We start from the raw sequence: 13,612 nt of genomic DNA, 5'->3' as shown, positions 1-13,612 counted from the left end.
TTCAGAACTCTTTAGTTCCACCTTTACACTTGAAGGGTAGTAAATTCTCTCACACACAAAAATAATATCCTCAACCATTTTCAGTGGGGTATATTATCTGGACATACAGCATGACATAACATATCAGGTACCAGTATACCTGCAACTCCTAAAGGCATAAATAAGCTTTACAACCATGGGAGAGGTTGGAGAATTGGTCTGACAGGTTTACGACCAGAAAATAAAAATTATCTGTAAACAAATTGCAAAAGTAATACAGAAAGTGACAAAGGATGACAGATAGCTGTCTCTAAATCACTTAACCTAAGTTCAAGATCTCAGGGGCATAATAACAATAAACTGCAACAGATCTACTTTATTTTACTTCCAGAAAAGAAGCAATCAATGCAAACTGCTGTATATAGTATATGGTAGTACACTCAATGAAATATCAGCTTCAATATCAATGTGTCAATAGGCAAGAAAAATAAGATTCCTAAGAAATGCACTTGACTACAGAAGATAACATTTACTGACCATTTTACTGATTCTTGATGGTGACTCTTTCACTAATTTTAATACTTAATACATTTCGGTTTTTGAGTGTTATTGAATGTAGGTCTTGGTAAGTTGCAAATCAATTTTTGCAGAAGTTCTCACACAGAATAATACTTACTTATGCAAGGAATCCCACTGGCAGTATCAATAACTGACTTCAGTGGGACTACTTGAATTAGTAAGGATTACTGGATGTGAGCAAGCGTTTTAGAATCATGTACTGAGAAAACAAACAACTTTATTTTGTCATATTTTTCTGAAGTTTTCTACATAAAATTATCTATTTATGGGAAAGACCTCAAAATATTTGTTGTTACTCCTAAGTACTCATGAAAAACATATTTAGAAGGTTTGTAGAGTTTCCCCTGAAACAAGAAAGAAGCAGAGCTCATACCTACCCTGAGCAGAAATACCTAAGGCATTGCTGTAGGACACAGTAAAAGGAGGAGGAAGAGAATAACCTCTCCAAGAAATTAAAATAAAATAAAATAAAACGAATGTAAAAATAACAAATACACATGATGTTGACATAATGAGTATCATGGCTTAGGAATTTATATGGATTTATCCTATCCCTACAAGAAGCATAGAACAAGCCTTAGAAAGGATAAGATCAGTATACAAGTGAAAGTATTGTGCTCCAACTTAGCCAGTATATGGTATGTACCTTTCCCGGTGCCCATTAAAGTTGCTGACCTGTTAGAGGAATCGACAAGCAAAAAATATTAATTTTTCCTATCAGTTTAGGTAGTCAAAACTGCATTTCTCCAGATGTGTGTTGTACTGTGCAGCTGATAAAAATGGTATTTAGAGTAGTTACAGCAAATAGTGCATATGTAGTGAACAGATATTCTGGTCAAGAATCCAGGTAGAGTACTACACATAATGGCAAGGTATAAGAATTCTTCTTCGATTCATGGTGTTGGCAAGGGAAGAATGAAAACATCCACAGATTCCAAGAACAGGAACAACCCTCTCAATCTTATCTGAATAAGTAAAAAGAAAAGGAGTACTTGTGGCACCTTAAATTGGTTAGTCTCTAAGGTGCCACAAGTACTCCTTTTCTTTTTGCGAATACAGACTAACACGGCTGTTACTCTGAAATCTGAATAAGTGATATTATAATATTATTCTATTTGATCGTGTAACTCAAGTCTATAACACAATTGCAGTCTTAACTTTGCATTCCCTTATTTTTATATGCTTAGCTGCATAACCGAGATATTTGCATTAACACTGACTTTTGAATGGAAATACTACATATAAAAATGTTAATTTCATGTAGCTAGTGCATTATACTTTATTTAAAGAATCATTTTAATGGGAATGAAGTATAATGAAGCAATATATGGGCTTGTAAAATTGCCCAAATGAGCAAAGCTGAGGCACAACATAGCTACAAAAGCCATACAAGTGAAGTATACTCGAAGGCCAATTCTTCCAAGGAATGCAAGAGTGAACCATAATGTGTACATGGAGTCAGACTGAAGGGTCTTCACGTAGAAGTTAGGGAATGATGCTTATATTCCCATGCAAACGATACGAATCTTAATATATGCATTAAGAAAAAATATTGTTTTCTTCCTTTGTACAGTTGCACGTGGTGCCCTGGCTCTCTTTAAGCCTTCCTGGTGATACCATATGAGAAGTGTTCTCCAGGTGAATTTTGGAGCAGGTCTACAAAGTGAACAGGCCCCAACAACTTTAAGGGATTCATATACATTGATCAGAGAAAAATAAAAATGTGGACTATGAGTGACTGAAATCCTTCACTTTAAAAACACATTCAGGACAATATGTGGCGTTGTGCAATAGATGGCCTGTAAATACAAAAACGGAAAAGTTTCGCCAAACAAAATAGCTAATATAGTACTAGAACTTGTCTAGGCCACTTAGGACTGATAAAATCTGTGTCATGATAAACACTTTCATTGGTTCAAATAACTGGAAACCTTCTGCTCCTGTTTTTCCCTGATAAATCATTACCACGTGTATTCAGCAAAGAAAATAATGCTGAAAGAGCAATATTGCTAAATCACAATTTTAAAAAAGATTATTGACTTCCGTTAATTTCTAAGACTCTTCTACCCTTCTCTTTGTGAAAATGCCCCTGAGCTATAGTGTTGTTGTAAGTTTCTGAAAAGCAAAACCCTGCAAGATATAGTTTCTAATCGAGCAGCATGGGTATGCGCTGAGCTGCCAAATCTGGCCAGACACAATGCAGAGTCCAAAATCAACCAAAAAAATAGCAGGTATGGATTGGAAGCTCCCGCCTGTTAAGTACACTGGCAACTGATTGGCTTCAAATAAACAAGCACTCATTGACTGTGAGTATTAAATCTGCTTTGTTCCTACCTATGACATACTACTTGGCAGCTGGAGCTGCAACCCTGCCACACACAGCTAATTAATGCTCCTTTAGGGCAATTTTGGTCAGTAAAGATTGTGACAGTGAAAGACTAAAACCCACAGGTAACTATAAAAACATCCAAAATATCACATGACTACAAGTGACTAAAAGAAACCCCAATTTTCTTTAAAATATTGCCCCAAGGTTTTCTTTCTTGCATGGACCAATGATTTTACTACCCAGCTCAAAAAGATCTAGAAATGTTCATACATATTTTCCTTATGGATCTCATGAATCCTGATCTCATCAGTGCTAAAAATCAAACTAGTTTCTCATAGGCAGTTACATTTACCAGCACTTAATTTTCCTAGCCAAGATAGGAAGACAGAGGATTGAATAAAACCAGGGATAATGTTTTTGACATCCCTGTGAAGGTTGCAATGGTTAGTATTACCAGAACTTGATAATACTATACATTATTCTCAAGTATTCATGGCAGCTGTTCAAAGTTACCCAGATTCTCAATCCGATTACAGAGTAGCTGTTTAAAACATTATTTGAATTGAAGAATAAACAACATAATAGTGTTTGACTATGACAAATACTTACACTACATACAACTGACTTTGATTGATGTTGCAAGAAACACAGTACATGTGAATTACAATAATAATTATACTTTTAGGATAAAGGCAATTTACTATATATACAAAATGGAACATTATGATGATTCAATGAAAAACAAAAAAAACACATTAAAGATTGCAAAGTAGCATTTAAAGAAAATACTACTAAAAGGTGTGCAAATCTCTGGAGAGTAACTTCAAAAGCAATTCAAGTTTACATTTGGTACGAAAACACTGCAGTAAACTACCACTTGGCCGCTTATTTTCAGCACAAAGGATCCTCTTCTTTCACAGTATTTTAGAAACAAACACTAAAAGGCACATTTAGCAAACAATAAAAGAGTTTGTAATTAGAGGTAATTTATTAGTCAACATTAATTTAAAGTGAAGTTCTAATTTGATAATTGACTATGCAGCATTAGCACCTTCTTCTCAACAGATCTGCCCCCTGCATGTGTTTAGATTCATATCTACAGATTAAGTGAAAAAAATAGTTTTTACTACCTTAACTCTTACAGCTCTGCACAGTCAACGGAGAACAGTGAGCTGGATTCTCTTCCTTCTTGTGCATCTTCATCAGAATTGTTTACCAAATTCCAATCAATTATACTTGTGAAAATGAAATGAAGACCAGAGATTTGTACCTGTGCCATTGAGGGCATAATTTGGCCTGAAAAATATTATTATAGGTATGCAGAAAGGGAAGATCCCTCCTTAAATCTCACAGACCAGAGCAAGTTTTCAGGGCTGACAATTAGGGGAAAAATTCATTTTGACTCAGACACTGAGCATATTTGACATAAAAATAACTAACACACAATGAATAATAGAACCCTGTGATGCCATTCTGACATTGTTACTTATCAGAGAATAACTTCACTTTACGGGGATACTGTCAACTTGAAAGCTTGCCAATTTAAAAAGAAAATATGAAATGAATTAAAATTAACATCAGATAGTATAAATATCACTGAGTCTTCTTGACAATTTTGTGGTTTTACAATCACAATCTCTTATTTTCTAAAATGTATTTCTTTTCCCTGTTGCTGTGTAAAAGACCTGTACAAACAATAGGTGATAAAGAAAAAAATGTAAACACAGTTCAATCTAGAGAACATTCTGGTTTTGACCAGTACCTATACCTAAACACTTCAAAACTTTCAAAATGAAAAAGTCCTAAGGGAAAAGGGTTTTTTTCTTTCTCTAATGTTTTTATAGCTTACTATGTGGAATCACTGGAGCACACAGAAAGTGATTTATGAAATGCCATCTATTTCACAGCACTCTGAAATAACAACATTACTATATAATGTGAGCTGCAGGAGCTGAGTACCTCTGAAAACCAGGGCATTTATGTAGATGCATAACTTTAGGTGCCCAATTTTGACTCTTGATTTTAAAAAATTGTGGATGAATTTAGTGATTATTCAAATTAGCAAACTGCACTACTGACACTTCCAAACATCATATAAGATTTTCCAAGCAGCTCTGTGAATAGAGATCTCAATACTGATTTTAAAGTTCCCTGCTTTTCCAATCAATCATTCCTGAGTATACCTTCCCAACTGTGGTTAAGCAGGCAAACTCCAGCTGTTTTGTGATGTTGCTAAATGTCCATTAAACCAGGAGACAGATCCTCAGCTATGGCAGCAAAGATGGCTGTACATTCTGATTCTAGGCTGAGTGTATCTTAAAGTAGCCTCAGAGCTGTTCTAAAAAAGTTTAATTGACTAGTTACAGCCCTAACATGTAGTTATACCAGCTGTTTCTGCACTCTGACTACATACTCCCACACCATGCCCCTTATAACAGGATCAGGGTGTTTGAGTGGCACAGAGTTGGTTATGTTGGCTCTTTGCTACCTGGAGATTTTCCAAAATGGTACAGAGCTGTTTTTGTTGGTCCTACAATGCCAGGGAAATCCTTCACCAGCCAGTGAAGTCAGCTTTCTGCCTGCTTTGGGGAGCCTACACATAGCAAAGAAGGCAGACTTGGGGCTATGGTCTATTCTTAGGATATAATGCATATTTTTTGTAATCTGATTTTCAAGGGAAGCTGTCTGATAAAGGAAAGTAAGACAGTATAAACTGGCTAAATTAATTACTTATATCAAATGTCAATAATGTACGATCTTGCTTTGCTTATCCAAGGGAGGTATTCCCCCTCTCAAAATAATTGTTCTGTACAAAAAGATTATTGTTATATCACATACAATAATGTATCTATGCAAAAAAGTTGCATTGAATCAATTTACTATGCATATTTATAAATACTTTATAGAGATTTTGTTAAAGACCAACTGGTAGAATATAATACTTTATATAGGGGAATGCCAATCATTCGGAGACGGTTTATGTAAAATTAAGTAAATTAGCCTTCCTTGTATTTGACTGAAGTTTCTTTTCTTCTCTTTGTGCTCCTGCTTTCTAAGAGGTGCACGATCTTTGTGTCTGTGCTACACCTCTTTGTGTCTTTGCTACCTTTTTTATTGTAATAAGTTATTTCTGAAGCCAAGGAAGAAGCATTATGTTGCATTTACCCAAAGAGCAATACACATACATCTCTACTTCAGCCAAACAGGCCTATCCTAGATCTCAGCAGGAAAGTCTTCTTTTACTGCTGTTGTAAGCAGTTTAAAAATGTAGCTCAAGCAGTTTATAGCTCTATCTGAAAAGGCACAACAGGACTACATTGTATAACGCTATTTTTTCCCCAAGGAGCTGAGGGGAAAACATATTCACATAATGACTCCCTCTATTATTTTTAGATCTAGGAGCCACTAGTGGAGGACAAAACGTAGGTAGACCATTATTATCCAGGTAGGAGTTGCTTATGAAAGCGAAGGAAGAAAAAGGCAGCCCAGAAAGTAGGATGTAAGGACAACATAAAATACTGCTTAAAATGGATAGAAGGAAGGAATAAGAGTACAGCAAATTAAGATTTTCTTTTTCCTTTCTCTTCATATAACTGCTGAGGGTGTGCAGAGATTAAAGGAATATGGTAATTAGTGAGCTCAGCTGATAGATAGCTTATTCAACTATAGAGGATATGCCATACTGTTTGTATAACATATTACTTGAAAGAGTATTCAGTAAGTAGATGATAAGTTTGATGAATGAAGGCTTATTTGAGGTAGGACACAGAACCTGAGAAAAGGTGGGAGACTGAAGAATTCATGTTTATTACCTGGTAGAGAAAAAATAACTGGAGAGGTAGAGGTAGCTAACCATTTGATTGTTCCACTGAGACACCTGGTGATCTGGAGCGCTGGTAAAGAAGTCAAGTTGAGTAATTTTTAATGCTGTGCTAACTGATAATAGTGGTTAATGGTGGGCTCGGGAAGAATAATTTCTGCAGATAGTCCAGTGGATCATAGTCCTAATTTAGTAATAATGGAAAATGATCATCTATCCTATCAAGAACTAGGACGGCAGAGTATCCCTGTTAAGAAACTGATGAGTTTAAATGATGTTAGAGAGCTGTACAAAAAGCAGCTGCACAACAAATGAAACCAATACAAAAAAAACAGTCCACTTTCAACAGATTCATGAAAAGAAAAAAAAAGCCTTGCAAAGGAGGGCTAAAAGGTGTTCTTGGCAATGAGAATTGGTATTTCTTGATAAGTTTCTTTAAGCAGGCTCAGTGAAATAATGTATGTCAGAATTTGCTGTAAGATTTTCAGCAAGACACCAAGGATTTTGGAACCCCAATGGTAGCTAATGTATTTGTGTCATTTTGATAAAGGGGTAGGATTTCAAAGATATTAACTCTTTTTTCCAATTAAAAATAGAAGAACATTATAAGAAAGAATTGTTATGCACAGGGACACAGATAAAATAAAAGTCACAAGCATTGTTACAGTTTTGTTTGTCATGCATTCCTGTCAGTTGTCCCTTTTACATGACACCTGGTGACCTCCACAATAAGGTTACCTTATCTTTACCAGCAATAAATATCAAAAGGAAAAACATTTAATTTCTGAAACATTTCAGTGATATAGCTCCAGTGTTTTATAGCTCAGGTATCATTCAGGAGGAAGTTGCAGTTGTTTACAAAAGTATGAAAAGGGAAAAGATTTGACCTATATTTTCAATATCCATGGTGTGCTGTAGGATACTGAGAAGGAAAGGTGTCACCAAGAATGTGGCATTTCTTATATGGGGATCAGATTTTGTGTGCAACAAAGCGGGACAGACAGTCCTATGAGAAAAGGTGGGAGTCAGCTTTAAATGTCATGCTGACTACCATGGTTAAAATACTGAAGTTCTGTATTCTTAAATGCAGGCTCAATATATTTTGGAGAACCAGACGCATGTTTTTACACATGGAGTTTATAATAAAAAATGCTTGTTCACTTTTATATTCCATTAGAAGTTTAAGTATGACATTTTTTAATCCCTGAATTGCTCTGGCCACTTCCGAGCACATGACAGACGTAATCTTACATGCTCTAATCCTGTAATAGTTTATAACACCTAATTCCCACTTGTTGATTTTAGTACTGAGATCCTTTAGTACAGAAAACAGAATTAGCACTTAAAAGCCTCTTTTCATTTGTGTTTGCGCCGTTGTTGAAGCCCTGTTGGTCCCAAGATAGGAGAAACACAAGGTGGGCGAGGTAATATCTTTTACTGAACCAACTTCTATTGGTAAAAGAGACAAGCTTTTGAGCTATATAGAGCGCTCCTTCAGGTGACCTCGAAAGTTTGTCTCTTTTACCAACAGAAGTTGGTAAAAGAGGGGCTGAAGGTGATGACTAGTGGCATTCTGTTATTTTCTTTGTTGGGCCCACTAGCCATCACCTTCATCCCACAACTAAAATCTCTCCAACGCATCATCAAGGATCTACAACCTATCCTGAAGGATGACCCATCACTCTCACAGATCTTGGGAGACAGGCCAGTCCTTGCTTATAGACAGCCCCCCAACCTGAAGCAAATACTCACCAGCAACCACACACCAGAACCACTAACCCAGGAACCGATCCTTGCAACAAAGGCCATTGCCAACTGTGTCCACATATCTATTCAGGGGACACCATCACAGGGCCTAATCACATCAGCCACCTTATCAGAGGCTCGTTCACCTGCACATCTACCAATGTGATATATGCCATCAAGTGCTAGCAATGCCCTCTGCCATGTACATTGGCCAAACTGGACAGTCTCTACGTAAAAGAATCAATGAACACAAATCAGACGTCAAGGAATTATAACATTCAAACACCATTCGGAGAACACTTCAATCTCTTTGATCACTCGTTTACAGACCTAAAAGTGGCAATTCTTCAACAAAAAACCTTGAGAAACAGACTCCAACGAGAGACTGCTGAATTGGAATTAATTTGCAAACTGGATACAATTAATTTAGGCTTGAATAAAGACTGGGAGTGGATGTGTCATTACACAAAGTAAAACTATTTTCCCCATGTTTATTTCCCTCTCCCCCCCCCCAGTTGTTCCTCAGACGTTCTTGTCAACTGCTGGAAATGGCCCACCTTGATTATCACTACAAAAGGTTCTCCCCCTTCCCTCCCTCCCCCCTCCCGCTCTCCCGCTGGTAATAGCTCACCTTACCTAATCACTTTCTTTACAGTGTGTATGGTAACACCCATTGTTTCATGTTCTCTGTGTATATAAATCTCCCCACTCTATTTTCCACTGAATGCATCCGATGATGTGAGCTGTAGCTCACGAATGCTTTTGCTCAAATAAATTTGTTAGTCCCTAAGGTGCCACAAGTCCTCCTTTTCTTTTTGCGGATACAGACTAACACGGCTGCCACTCTGAAACCTATTTCCCTTTTACCCTAACATGTAGCATTGTACCTTTAAATGTTACTCAGACTGCAGTAAATGGTTTGTGTTCTACTCCTCCCCTGCTAATTAGTCATTTAACAAATAGCATTTGGTCACTTATATCCCTTTTAATTTCATCCTCAGTCTTACCTAGAGGAACCCCATATGTTACCCATCTTTCATAAATGTAGGTAGCTAGCAAATCACTTTTATTTCCCCTAAAACTGTAGTATTAACAAATTTCTCAGCCTGTTTCTTATGTGTACATTGTACTAATACATCTCCATCTTGCATCCTTTTAGCTCTTCATGTATCTCCGATACTTCGTCTAACCCATTCCACTGTATTCAAGCGATTAGCATCTCCTATCTTTGTATCTTCATCTAGTGATCTGATTATAAGATGTTGATTCTTCTCCTTACTCTTTTTTCCATCCAAGTCAGCTACCTTTTGTTCAGATACAGATATTTCCATTCTTGTTTTCTTCTTCTTAATCTGAAGCCATTCCTCATTCCTTGCTTCTTCTCCCTCATTTTCTAGTTTTCTTTAGTCAGCCAACCAGCCACCAACCCAAGCCGCCCCCCGAGTTCTGAGTTATAAACTGCAGCTCTCAGCCTCTCCCAGCCTGCATTCCAGCCAGCAGCCACCCCAAGCCACCAGCTCAGCGAGCCAGCCTCCTCTTGCTCTCAACGTCTTGACTTTATACAAGCCCAGCCTACCCCTGCCCAGCCGGGCTTCATCTGCAGTTGGGCTTTATCCACCCCTGGCTCTCCTCCAGGTGCAGCCTGGAAGGTTAACAGGCCCTCTTTAACCTGCTCAAGCCTTGTGTGGGGTGGACACCCCATCACAGGAAACTAGAATAAATATTATATAACGAGTTGCACTTAACAAACTCAGATTGCTATTCAAATGTGTATGATAAAAATGTAACTCAAAACATAACATAATTCTAAAAAAGTTGAAATACTGCTCCAATTTTGCAAACTTTTGATGAGTTCAAAGCAGGCACTTTTTGGCAAATAGAAATAGTTACTAATATTTCAAGAAGTTTTAATTTTTAGCCACTCCACACATTATTTTGTCTTGGGTAACATCACTTAGGGATTGTAAAATTGGGGTGCAAGTCTCATGAGAATTTGCTTTCACATAACATTTCTGGTACATCCTAGCTGCAAGATCAGCCTCCCTCAAGTGTTTTTAGCTAAAACTGGGAAGTGCAGAGCCACATGAGTCTCACATTCCTTTATAGACTGTACCCTATTCATAAAGACACATATTGCATATTTGAAATAAATATGAAAACAGTTCCTAATTCTGCTCCCTGCCTCCAAAAAGAGATTTATTCTGAAGAAGGGAGCACACATCAATTTCTTCAATCAGGCAAAACCCATTTTTTAATCTGTCAGCACTACTGCAGCTGTAGCAAACTTAGCTGGACCTACCCCAAACAGACTTAATTGAAGTGGGTGAATGAAGTGGGCAGTTTGACATTGATGTGTAGAGTAGGGGACATTGACAGCTGGTTGATGAAATTGAAGTAGTCAGGGGAAGTCTGTAGTGTTTATTGAATGACTTTACAGGATCATGGCACTATCTGAAATGTCAGCGAGAGGTACTTTGCTTAACTCCTTCTAATAAGCCAATATTTTAAAGCAAAATGAACACAGAACAGAAATTTTAATTCTTTCTATGTATAGAATATTCTTTTATTCCAGCCACTGACCATCTATATAAGGTACATCTGAGGTTTGGCTGAGTTAGCTGTTCTCATTTGAAAGAACAACAACATATATTCCTTAATAGGTTGTAGCCACTTTAAATATTACTTTACTGTGACAATCTCTACCATTGTCAAAGTTACTAAATATCCAACTTTCCCAATCACTAAATAGTTACAGTTGTCATCAGAAGTTAGATTTTTGGATCTTTCAGTTTTAACAATTTTATTTAACGTAACTTTAGTGCAAACAAGAGCTGGGCAAATCCTCTGTAGAACATAATTTATTTGATTAATGTACCGGTAGCTCTTTTTTATGTTCATGAATTATGTCAATGCTCTATTTTTATGAATTTGTTCATTATTGAAATTGTTCAGAAAACACTTCAGGCAAAAATATTTCAACTTATGGGTGGTTCACAAACTATTTGCATTCACTATTCTTTGATTATTCATTATTTGTTGTGTGTGGCATTTGATGGGTCATATAAATCACATTTAGCTTTTACACCCTGATTGAATGATTAAAGCTTTTATAAACAGCAGGAGGAAAATCAAAGGAATTTCAAGAAGACCATGCAAATATATTTCCAGCTGAAACTTTCAGACCAATATATATATTTGTATGAGTAATCTTGAGACTTCAAGTTTCTGCAAATATTTTTCCTAACTAAAACAGTCAAATCTAGAGACATACTTAGAACATGGACAGAAAGAGTTTACTTGTGAATGCTGCTGAAACAAATTAACAGTTTTATTTGAACAAGTTGTCCATATCATCTTTTTCCAGAATTCATGCAATTCTAATATAAACGGACAATGTGTCTTAATGAAGGCAGTTTATAAGGTTTATCATTAAGGGCAGGACTGTTACATTTGCAGTATACTCATTTTCTGGCAGATGTTATACTGAAGGTAAAAGCTCATCTGAGTTCATTTTAAGAATTCAGAACCTGGCTCCATATTTTATCATTACATATATTCAAAAAAGACTCAATCACAGTACAATCTGGACTCTTTGGGTAAGAGTCACACATATGCTCCAAACCCTTTATGCCACATAAAAGGAGTGGAACAACAAAGGAGCTATGAATATCCCAGATCAGGCTGGGGAAGAATCACCTCAGCCACGGAACTGATGAAGATGGCCAAAACGGTCTTCCAATACCTTCTCACAAGTCTTGCCCCTGGGATTCGGAGGAGAATGTTTGGGGTGAGGCTGCAGCACGTAGCATTGTTGAGGTTTTAAGCATTGCTGCCACCCATAGACAGCTGTGGGAAAGTTCCTCTAACTTAGGCAGCCACCCAGAGCTGTGTAAATTATACTGACAACTGCCATGATGTCTGGAACAGTCCAGATTTGGCACGGCTCAAAGATGGCTTAAAGCCAGTTTGGCCTGCCCCATTGCTTTGGGCTGTAAATTCTTAGAGACACAGCACAAAATCTCACGCTTCATCCTCAAAATCTTCATCATCCCCTCTGAGTCAAGCTGGAGCCCAGGGAGTCTATACATTATTAATCTTGTAAAAAGAAGATATTACTGCATGGCACACCCTGATAAAGTCAACTTGAAACCTTAGCAAAGGAGAGACAAATATTACCCATACCTATAACTGAAGGGTAGTTGAATGATAGGCTCTTTATCTTTGTGGACAATGCCAAAAACTACCACTCTTTTTGAAGGAAAGTTCCTACTGTTAGGCAAGCAGATGTCTATTTCTGTTATTCATAGGTCTAGGAGATAGAGTCACTGTGAGTATAGATCATTGCCTAGATAACTTAAGTAGTGTTTTTGGCATCAGAATCTAGCAGCTGAACTATACCTGGTTCAAAATAGAATGGGGAAAGGGGAAAAACCCCACATCCTCATGAGTAATCCCTTTTTTTTCCAGGACAGAGGAGACAAGAGGTATTATGGGGATGATGCACTTCCTTTTCAGTGGATAAGCACATCATTACTCCCAATGCATCTCATTCTTCAAGGGGAGTAAGATTACAATGACAGCCAAGATAGAATGGAACTTCTGCAATCTGCTGAATATCCTGCCTCACTGCCTTAAAGAACTGATAGAAGAGCAAAAGCTAAAAAAGTGAATATCTCCTTTAGCAATTTCTGTTATAAATAAGCCAAACAAATTTCTTCCCTGATCTCATGAGAGAAATGAAACTGGAAGTTCAAATATTTTCTCTCCTATTTAGATTAATTTGTGATTGCATTGCTGAAGAGACAGAGTGAAGCAATTTCTTCTCGACTTAAAAGAGAAACTAACCATGAAATCCTGACACTTCTGGGAATTACTGTATGTTTGGAATATGAAGTATATTAACATATATCTTACAAAAATGATTTTGGACAGTTTCCAATATAGCAAAAATCTTCAATTTTGTCACAAAGCATTAAGAGTTTCAATTATTATTATCTTTTTCTCCACTATATATAGCTAATGTCTTTGCATGATACCTTGTAAATAAAATAAAAAATCACTTACCATTAACAATGTATTTATCATTGTATGAACATTTTAATAATAATGCGAGTCGAATATTGACCACATGACAAAAAATTGTGGGCCAAAATTCTACC

At 36.8% G+C, this 13,612-nt stretch overlaps 1 protein-coding gene across 1 annotated transcript in view; it reads right to left on the bottom strand.

The window, feature by feature from the left end:
* Positions 1-13,612, bottom strand: part of PCDH15 (protocadherin related 15) — a 1,310,198-nt gene that overhangs the window by 44,955 nt on the left and 1,251,631 nt on the right. The gene's annotated exons all lie outside the window — the stretch shown is intronic.

Source organism: Natator depressus, chromosome 7 (genome assembly GCF_965152275.1).
Source record: "Natator depressus isolate rNatDep1 chromosome 7, rNatDep2.hap1, whole genome shotgun sequence".
NCBI classification, from domain to species: Eukaryota; Metazoa; Chordata; order Testudines; family Cheloniidae; genus Natator; species Natator depressus.
The sequence above is the reverse complement of the archived record's forward strand: the minus strand, read 5'-3'. Positions and strand labels throughout refer to the sequence as shown.